General features: G+C 44.9%; 1 protein-coding gene across 1 annotated transcript in view; it reads right to left on the bottom strand.

Annotated features, from left to right (window-relative positions):
* TMEM184A (transmembrane protein 184A) overlaps positions 1–6,184 on the bottom strand; it is a 33,744-nt gene that overhangs the window by 22,518 nt on the left and 5,042 nt on the right. The window lies entirely within an intron of this gene.

Genomic DNA, 6,184 nt, shown 5'->3' with positions numbered 1-6,184 from the left:
AGTGAGACAGAGAGGGGGGTCACCCTAGCACTAACAGGCCATTGACCATTGGCTAAGGAGCATCATTACAGTGAGTGCAATTATCCATCTTCCCCTAAGGCTTTGACTAGATTAAGCCAATGAGAAGACTTCAGCCTAAGCACCAGGGGATGTGTAATGTGCCAACAGGTAACAAAAGAAAAGAGGAATAGAAAATAAAAATTAATTGATCAACCAACATCAACTTTCAATAATAATAGCTAATAATGATGATGATAATAGTATTCATACAGCACTTACTATGTTCCAGGCACTGTGCTAAGTAATTTACAATCATTTTATTATATTTTATCCTCACAACAGCCCTAGGGGGTACATCGCTGAATACATTAAATGGAAGTGATACGACTTTACTGTATTGTGTTCAGGTCGGGGCACTGCTTTCTGGGAAGGACACTGATAAGCAGAAGAATGTCTAGAGAAGGGCAATCAGAATAGTGAATTGCCTAAAGTCTGTGCCATGTGAGGAGTGGTTAATAGATCTGAGGGTGTTTAACCTGGAGAAGAGGGCAGCTAGTGGCACAGTGGATACAGCGCCAGGCCTGGAGTCAGGAAGATCCTTCCCCCAACTTCAAATCTGGCCTTGCTAGCTGCCTGACCCTGGGAAAGTAACTTAATACTATTTGCCTCAGTTTCCCCATCTGTAAAATGACCTGGAGAAGGAAATGGCAAACTAGCATCTCTGCCATGAAAAACCCCAAATGGGGTCACAGTCAGACCCAGGGCAGCTAGGTGGCACAGTGGATAAAGCACCAGCCCTGAATTCAGGAGGACCTGAGTTCAAATCCGACCTTGCACACTTGACATGTACTAACTATGTGACCCTGGGCAAGTCATTTAACCCCCCTTGTCCTGAAAAAAAAAACAAAAAACAAAGAGTCAGACCCAACTGAAAACAACTAAACAACAACAACAATGAAAGGTAGCCTCTGAACTCCCAACTCTAAGATTCTGTGGTTGTGTGATTTCATATCGGGATGTCTCAGTCTTTTTTGGTCCTCTACCCCATGGCTTTTGGCAAACCTTCTCTTATCCACATGACAACCTGGAGAAGACTCGGGAAGAATATGATAGATACTCTTAAGGAACCATCATGTGGAAGGGAGATTAGACTTGTTCTATTTGGTCCAAGAGGGCAGAACCAAGACTAAGGGGAAGAAGTTGCAAGGAGGAAAATTTTGGCTTGTTTAAGGAAAAAATTCCTAATGATTAAGTCCTCCAAAAGTGGAATAGGGCAGCTTGGGAGATAAGTGGGTTCCCCCTTCCTAGAAGTCTTCAAGTAAAGAATGGATGGCCACTTACTGAATGTGTTGTAGTAGGGATTCTTTGGTGGGGGTGGGGGGTGGGGGGGGCAGATGAGGAGGGTATTAGATGGGCATCAAGGTCCTTTCCAACTCTGAAATTCTGTGACTGACACATAATCAGAAAAAAGCATCCTAATTCCAGTTATCCATCTTCCCCTAAGTCTTTTACCAGACTGGGCCAATGAGAAGACTTCAGCCTAACCACTAGGGGGTGTATGATGTGCTAACAGGTAACAAAAGAAAAGAGGAAGATAAAATAAAAATCAATCAATCAACAAATATTGACTTTTAATAATAATTGATATTAATAATAATAATAACGTGTAGATAGCACTTACTATGTGCCAGGCACCGTGCTAACTGCTTTCCAATCCTTTTCTCATTTTATCCTTACAGCAATCCTCTGGGTGGGTGCTATAATTATCCCCATTTTACAGATAAGGAACCAGAGGTTAAGTGACTTGATCAGGGTCACACAGCTAAATATCTCAGGTTGGATTTGACCTCAGGTCTTCCTGACCCCAGACTTAAGTGCTTTCTCCACTGTATCATCTAGCTTCCCATTATATGCTTGGAAATGTGATAGATGCTTAAGAAAAAGAAGGAGCAGAGACAGCTAGATGGCGCAGTGGATAGAGCACTGGCCCTGGAGTCAGGAGTACCTGAGTTCAAATCCGGCCTCAGACACTTAACACTTCCTAGCTGTGTGACCCTGGCCAAGTCACTTAACCCCAATTGCCTCACTAAAAAAAACAAAAAACAAATCTGGCCTCAGACACTTAACACTTACTAGTTGTGTGACCCTGGGCAAGTCACTTAACCCCAATTGCCTCACAAAAAAAAAAAAAAAGAAAAGAAAAAGAAGGAGCAGGTGCTAAATCAATCAATCAATCAATCAATCAATCAGTAACTTATAAAAGACCTACTAGTTGCCAAGCACTGTGCTAGGTGCTAGGGATACAAAACCACAAATGAAGCAGTCTGCTCTCAAGCTCATTCCAAAGAACTAAAGACAAAAACAAACAGGAGACCTTTTCTTCACCTATAAAATGGGGATAGTGACACTTCTTTTTTAACTTGGAGGCAATCAGGGTTAAGTGACTTGCACAGGGTCACAAAGCTAATAAGTGTCTGAGACTGAATTTGAACTCAAGTCCTCTTGATTCCAGGGCAGGTGCTCTATCCACTGTGCCACCTAGCAGCCCCAAGATAATAACACTTCTGCACATTCTCTTATAAGATGTTCTATACATCTAAGGGATGCCAGAGCTTTATTCTGGTCCCAGCTCTAACACCCTCTTCCCAGGTGAACTTAGGTGCTCATAAAGCAGGCCCGGACTTCCACTGCCATATCTGTTAAGCAGGGATAATAATCTCTGCCCTGTTTACTTCACAGAGATATGGTGAAAGTCCTTTGCAGGGCTGAAGGCTGTAGAAATACAAAGGCTTGCTAATACTTCCAGAGCCCGGGTTACCGGATGCTGAATGGTCAGATTTGCTGTCCTAATAAAGGATAGGGGGACGGGGTTCTCTGGCCGGGAACTCAAGTCCCCACAAGAGCTTTCCATAAAGTTTGCCTTGCCATAGAGAGGAACTCCTCCTCTGCATCCTGGGACGGAATAATTGATTGATCCAGCTCTGCCTGGGGGAAGGGAAGTTAAAGAGGAGGGGCAGATGGCATCCTCCCCAGAGCTCGGGCAAAGTCCTTTTCACTTGGTGCTATCATGCTGGTGGCACCTGGAACCTCTCCTGTCCCTGTGACACCGCCCCCCTCCCTCCCCCAGGGCTCAGCTCCAGCAGCAGGTGCTCAGTGCCGGGCTCGCCCCATTTCCCTCATGCTCCTTGCTCCAGGGTTTCAGAGTTCCCAAGCAGGTGGGAAGCAGAGAAACGAGAAGCTATCTCTCTTTCACAGGGTGCTAACCCCACCTGCACCGAAGGCCTGATGCAGCATGAGGGCTGTGCCTCTTATTCTTCAGTCAGAAAAACTCATCCCTCAACCTTCCCCTTTTGTGACACCAGGCTAGTAACTGGGGTCTGTGCCTCAGTTTCCTCATTTGTAAAATAATACTTGCACTACCTGCCTCACATGACTCTTGGCCATAAAACAGTATAAAACTATCAGTTATTATTATTTTGTTCTTCCTATTACCCCATTACCTTAGTCCAGGTGTTCATCACCTCTCACCTGGATTATCTCAACAGTCTCCTGTTCTTAATTTCTCCCTGTGAGGCACCCCACAGTCAGATCTATCTTTCTAAAACGCAGCTTTGTACTTCTCTCTCTCTCTCCACAATACACAAGGTGCTACTCCTCCCCACGCCCAGACTCAGAAACCTTCACTAGCTGTCCATTGGCCACACTAGAATGATATGTTAGCTTGTTTTTATTTTTAGGCATATATTTATTTATTTATTTATTTTTGCAGAGCAATAAGGGTTAAGTGACTTGCCCAGGGTCACACAGCTAGTAAGTGTCAAGTGTCTGAGGTCAGATTTGAATTCAGGTCCTACTGAATCCAGGGCTGATGCTTTATCCACTGTGCCACCTAGCTGCCCCCTGTTAGCTTGTTTTTAATAAACAACCCTCACTACCATCCTACATGAACTTTATTTTGGAATCAAATTGGTCGATTCAGTGTCCCCTTGGATACCTCATCAAACAAGAAGGATTTATGATGTGCCTGCTGCATGCCAGGACCTGTGCTAGGCGTTAAGAATAAAAAAATCAGAGCGAGAGAAAAAAAAACAATCCTTATTCTCATAGAAATCACATTCCATCCTCTGCCCATGTGCATGGTTACCTTCTTATCTTTGCTCATCTTCTTCCTCAACCCTAGACTGGCCTCCACTCTCTCCCCCACTTTTCAAAATCAGACCCTTCCTTCAAGGTCCAGGTTAAGCACTGCCTCTTGCTTGAGAGATAAGGATCGGGTGGAGACTGGGATTTCAATGGACAAAGAAACTCCCTCAACCAATCTAAGCAGGGAAGTTCCTTGCAGTTTATGGGCCTAAAGAATTGCCTAGGGCAACTGAGCCCACATTTTCCTGACTCCAAGGTCAGCTTTCTAATAAGAGTAATAACTGGCATTTAAATAGTGCTTACTATGTGCCAGATGCTTTACAATTATTATCTCATTTGATCTCGCATCAACTATGTGCCAGGGACTGTGCTCGGATGCTTTATAATCATTTCTCATTTTATTCTCACAACAACCCTACCTGCCCGAGACATGGGTGCTATTATTATTCTCATTTTACAGATGGGGAAACTGAAGCAAACAGAGGTGAAGTGACTTGCCCAGGGTCACACAGCGAGTAGGCGTCTGAGGCTGGATTTGAACCCAGATTTTCTGGAGTCCAAGGGCAGCTCTCTATCCATTGTGCCACACTACCTCCCTTTGTCCCAGCCCAGAGTAACTTCTTTTCTTACTAGAATATATTACCATATAATGTCACTTATAATGCCTTTGTCTCCCCTATTTTAAAAAACCCTCACTTGATCCTTCCATCCCAACTATTGTCCTATACCTCTTCTGCCCTTGGTACATAAACTATCAGAAAATGCCGTTTACAATGGGTGCCTCCACTTATCCCCCTCACTCTCTTCTTAACTCCTTCTGATCTGCCTTTTGATCTTATCTTGCCACTGAAACTGCTCTCTCCAAAATCCCTAATAATCTCTTTAGTTGCCAAATCCAATGGCCTTTTCTCAGTCCTCATTCTCCTTGACCAAAGTCTCTGCAGCCTTTGACACCATCGATCCCTCTCTCCTCCACCACACTCTCTTCTGTCTGGGTTTTTGAGCCACCAACTTCTGGTTTTTCTATCTATTCTTCCACCTGGACTCGGTTTCCTTTCCTGGATCCTCCTCCAGATCATACCCTCTAACTATCAGTGTCCCTTAGGGTTCTGTCCTGGGCCCAATAGGCTCTTCTCCTTCTATGTGATTTCACTTGGTAATCTCATCAGCTCCCCTTGATTTAATGTTTTTTTGTTTGTTTGTTTGTTTTTTGTTTTTGCAGGGCTATGAGGGTTAAGTGACTTGCCCAAGGTCATATAGCTAGTCAAGTGTCTGAGGCTGGATTTGAACTCAGGTCCTCCTGAATCCAAGGCCAGTGCTTTATCCACTGCGCCACAATCTACCAACCCTGCCCCAGCCTCTCTGCAGGCCTCTGATCTCACATCCCCAACTGCCTTTCAGACATCTCTAAGTGGATGCTGACTAGACATTGAAAACTCAGTATGTCCAAAACAGAACCCATTATCTTTCCCCCTAAGCTTTTCCCCACCTCCTACCTTACCTATTACTATAGGGGGCAACAGCATTCTCCCTGTCCCTCAGGCTCAAAACCTAGAAGTCATCCTGAACTCCTCCCTCTCTTTCACCCCCATATCCAATCTGTTGCCAAGGCCTGTCGATTTCACCTTTTCAACATCTCCCCTCTGACTCGGTCACCCCTCTGGGGCAGGCCCTCATCACCTAACACCTAGATTACTCCAACAGCCTGCTGGTGGGGCTGCTCACCTCAAGTCTCCCCTCACTCCAATCCTTCCTCCATTCGGCCAAAAACACAGGCCTAATCAGGTTACCCTTGCCTCAAACTCCAGTGGCTTCCTGTTGCCTCCGGAACAAATACAGTATGCTCTGTTTGGTATTCATAACCTCACCCTTTCCTACCCTTACACCTTATTCCGAGTACATATGTACTCTTTGATCCAACGATACTGGCCTCCAGGGTGTTACATGAACAAGACAGCCTGGGCATTTTCTACAGCTGTTCCCCGGATTCCTGGTACACTCTCCTTTCTCTGCTTCAACTACCAAGATCTTTGGCTTCCTT

This window comes from Dromiciops gliroides, chromosome 1 (assembly GCF_019393635.1).
Source record: "Dromiciops gliroides isolate mDroGli1 chromosome 1, mDroGli1.pri, whole genome shotgun sequence".
NCBI lineage: Eukaryota > Metazoa > Chordata > Mammalia > Microbiotheria > Microbiotheriidae > Dromiciops > Dromiciops gliroides.
This window is presented reverse-complemented; position numbering and strand designations above follow the sequence as displayed.